This window comes from Myotis daubentonii, chromosome 14 (assembly GCF_963259705.1).
Source record: "Myotis daubentonii chromosome 14, mMyoDau2.1, whole genome shotgun sequence".
NCBI classification, from domain to species: domain Eukaryota; kingdom Metazoa; phylum Chordata; class Mammalia; order Chiroptera; family Vespertilionidae; genus Myotis; species Myotis daubentonii.
This window is the reverse complement of record NC_081853.1, coordinates 26,024,182-26,028,364: the sequence shown is the minus strand read 5'-3', so window position 1 is coordinate 26,028,364 and position 4,183 is coordinate 26,024,182. Positions and strand designations below refer to the sequence as shown.

The 4,183-nt window shown below is 50.5% G+C and overlaps 1 pseudogene; it reads right to left on the bottom strand.

Annotated features, from left to right (window-relative positions):
- Positions 1–2,237: 2,237 nt before the first annotated feature.
- LOC132215139 (carcinoembryonic antigen-related cell adhesion molecule 1-like) lies at positions 2,238–3,133 on the bottom strand (annotated as a pseudogene).
- Between the last annotated feature and the right edge of the window lie 1,050 nt (positions 3,134–4,183).

Below are 4,183 nucleotides of genomic sequence, written 5' to 3'. Positions count from 1 at the left end.
GGAAGGGCATAGAAGAAGCAACAGAGAAACCGAGGCTGGACTGCTTTGACTCACTGAGAAGTCAGAGAAAAGGGGACCTTGGAGACAAGTTCAGGGGGTTAGCCTGGGACAAGCTGCCGCTGCCCATTGTTCCCCTGGTTGCAAGTCTCATGGGGTCCCTTCAAGGTTCGGGGGATACGTGCCTGTGGGGGAATGGCAAAGGTATGCTCCTTGGAGGGAGAGCACACACTGGATTCTTTGTGTTGAGCATATTTATCTCTTTTGTGCAGGTGGAAATCTTAGGGGAGTTCTCAGGGGAGGGTCTTAATAGAATATTCATCAGCTTTCCAGGTGTGCTCATTTAGGGTCATGGTCTCCACTGACTGGTTGGTGCCATTAGTCAACGTAATAGATCCTGAGGCAGCCACTGTGTTACTTGTCTGGTTTTTCTGCTTTTCTGGGCCTGGAGTTGAACTACAATTGAAGCCTAGATGTTATCTTTAGAGAGGAAAAGGTCAGGAGGTCTAAACCAAACCACATGACCAGTGATATGCTAGGGCTGTGGTCGGCAAACTGCGGCTCTTCAGTCACATGCGGCTCTTTGGCCCCTTGAGTGTGGCTCTTCCTAAGCCTTAGGAGTACCCTAATTAAGTTAATAACAATGTACCTACCTATATAGTTAAAGTTTTAAAAATTTGGCTCTCAAAAGAAATTTCAATCGTTGTACTGTTGATATTTTGCTCTGTTGACTAATGAATTTGCCGACCACTGTGCTAGGGGAAGATAGGTTCGTGTTTTCTCAATTTTGCCCCTTTGCTAGTCATCTGGAGCTTTCTGCCCTGGTGAGTTTCTGTACCTGGTCCATTGTCCTTGTTGTGCTCATGTCTAGCAAGTTTCTTCTGATTTGGTGGTCAAGGTAATAAGCCACACAATAAGAGCTGGGGAAGTATTCTCTCTCTTCTATTTTCTGTAAGAGCACATGTAAGATTAGAATTCACTATTCCTTGAATGTTTGGAAAACTCCCTGCCAAATAATCTAGATTATATGTATCTTTTACTGGAAGGAATAAAAATACCAATTCAGTTTCTTTATTGGTTAACTAGAGGCCCAGTGCACGAAATTTTTGCATGGGTAGTGTCCCTAGGCCTGGCCTGCGATCAGGGCTATTCTGTGGGGCAACTGGCGGGGCGGTCGGAGGGGGGGGGCCCTGCTGGCACCTGCCTTGGCCAGCCAGGCACTGCCTGCTCGCCTGCCCCACCCCCCGCTGCTGCTGCCAGTTGCCTCCCTCTGCGGGGTGACCAGCAGGGGGATCGAGGTGGGGGGTGGGGGCCACTGCCACCCACCTTGGCTGGCCTGGGGCCTGTGGGCTGTGGGCAGCTCCTGCATTGAGCGTCTTCCCCCTGGTGGTCAGTGTGCATCATAGCAACTGTTTTTTCGTTTGGTCAATTTGCATAGTAGGCTTAGGATAGGGCTACTCATACTTTTCTTTCTTTTTGACTCAGTTCTGGTTTCATTTTATTTTTCTAGGTATTTACTCCTTTTAATGTAATTTTTCATGTATTTGCAATAAGGTTGTCCTAACGTCCTCCTACTGCCTGCTGTCATCGTTTCCTTTTCACTCTTAATATTGCTTATTGTGCCCACTCTCACTTTTTTAAAATATATTTTTATTGATTTCAGAGAGGAAGGAAGAGGGCGAGAGAGATAGAAACATCCATGTTGAGAGAGAATCATGGATCGGCTGCCTCCTGCAAGTCTCCCACTGGGGATTGAGCTCACAACCCCGGGCATGTGCCCTTGACCAGAATCGAACCTGGGACTTTTCAGTCCACAGGCCGATGCTCTATCCACTGAGCCAAACCAGCTAGGGCTTTTAAAAAATATATTTTTATTGATTTCAAAGAGGAAGGGAGCGGGAGAGATAGAAACATCAGTGATGAGAGAGAATCAATGATTGGCTGTGAGCAGTGCCCTGACCAGGAATCGAACCATAACCTCCTGGTTTATAGGTCAACGCTCAACCACTGAGCTACGCCAGCTGGGCTTCATTTTTTTTCTTAATAATTCTGCCAGAAGTTTGCTTTTTAAAGAACTATCTCTAGAGTTTGTTGGTTCTAGTACTAATTTAATGAGCCAAATGTCAATGAAAAGGAAGGTTGAACTTCCTACAGACTCCCTTTCATCTGTTGATACTGAAGGGAGGGGCTGTGACCAGGAGCATGGAGGTGCCTCATGACAGAGTGAGGGGGGCGGATTTTCATCAGCTTTCTATTTTTCTCCTTTTCCCTGAGGGCAAAGGGGTCTGCTAGTGATGGAGATGAGAAGCTTGGAATCAGTCAGCAGTGTAGTGAGAGGGGCTGGTTGCATTACTTCTTTATTACTTCTGAATAAACTGGTTCTGTGGCTAATGGGGATGGGGAGGCTGACTTTGGTTTCTTTGATTCTTGGCCACTGAGTTCAGCAAAGAATATGTAACTTCAGGGATCTTATTAGGTGAGATGTCAGAGTGGCCCCAACTGTGGTTGGAGGCTGGCTGAGGGTTTGTGCTACGTGAGATCACTTGCCGCTCCAGTCTTTCTTACATACAGAAAGTACACCAGGGCTGCTATCAGAGCTACAGCAGCCAGGACTCCAATCACGATGCTGGCAATAGCCTTATCTGAGAGGCCAGGACTTTGTCGTGTTGAATCATATTGTACGTCCAGCCTGAGAGGGTCACTTTTGCTGGAACTGATAGGGTTGAAGACCTCACACTGAAAATCCCCAGCATCCTCCCTCCTGATGGGGTCTATGGTGAGGATGCTGTTGCCCTGGGACAGCTTCATCCTGTCCGTGAGCAGGAGACTCTGGCTCTTGAAGAGCCACCGGATGAAGATCCCAGTGTCATCTGTGAGACAAGTCAGGACCACGGTGTCCTTGTGCTGTGACTGTGGCACTGCTGGCTTGGATGGAGGGCTTTCCCACTGGCTGGTATACATGGAGCTGTCCAGTGACTTGTTTGCTCCAAAAATCTTTCTCTAGGGCATGTAGGGTGTAGTATCCTGTGTCCTTCAGGGTGACTTTCTGGAACAGCAGGGACCTATTGGGGTACATTGTCTCTTGATTGTTGTTTGCAGGCCCGGGGGTAATTTTTTGAGTGTCTATTACATCGGATACAATTAGAAGGTTGCTGTCTATACGTTCTCCTATGTACCAGATATAGCTTGCTAGATTCCCAGGCAGATTGTGGACAAGAAGAAACACATCCTTCCCTTCAGCAGCATTGGACGGGCATTGATTCAACAGTGAGTTGGGCAGTGGTGGGCAGGCTCCAGAAGGTTAAGAGTGAGACTGGCCAGTAGGAGCCCCTGCCTGGAGATGCACCCTCTGTGAGCAGGTACTGTAGGGGACTCCATGGTGTCTGCTGTCTGTTCTGTCCCTTCCTCTGTGAGAAGAGCTTGAGGTCCAGAACTGCTCACAGACACTGCTCTCCTGACTGGTGGGCTGATTATTTCTTTAACGTTTTCTTTCTCCACCAGATCTAACTTCCTGAGATCAGGAATTCTGTTTGATCCTCACATTGTACTCGCAGCAACTCGGAACAGGGCCTAGCACAGGGAGGAAGCCTCAATACATAAGTGACGAATGAATAATTGAATTAGGGAAATGCAATAATAAAGGGTAGGCTGATGGCTGCTTGTGGTCCCTTCCGTGGTAATGCCAGACGTGAAGCAGTAACGGCCTTTGCCCTTTTCCTAGCAGCAGACGAAAACCTGCCAGATCGGAGAAGGAAGAAGGCGTTTCGATTCCAGGTAGGAAGAACGAACAGGTGTGTGATTCAGAGAGGCGGCCAGAAATCCGCTCAAATCTGCATTGCTTCGGGCCCTCTCCCCCCAGAAAGAGGGGCCGAACCGGAGGAGCTGGGTTCCTGGAGCTCTGGCCGGGAGGGGTCCACCTGCAGCAGCCCAGCTCCACTGCCCGGCGAGCGCGTGGGTGGGCGCGCGACCGGGGGGCGGGGCCACGCGGGGAGAGGGACGCTGTTCCCACCCCCTGCTGCGCGCGCGCGCCCGCCGCTGCCTCGCGCGTGCGCCGCGCGGCCGGGGGCGGAGGTTGTGGGCGGTGACGCCGGGCGCACGCGCTCTCGCCTACTCGAGCCGCCTCGCGCTCCCGCGCAGGGACTGAAGCGGCGGCGGCGGCTGAGCGGCTGAGGCGGCGTGGGGGGAG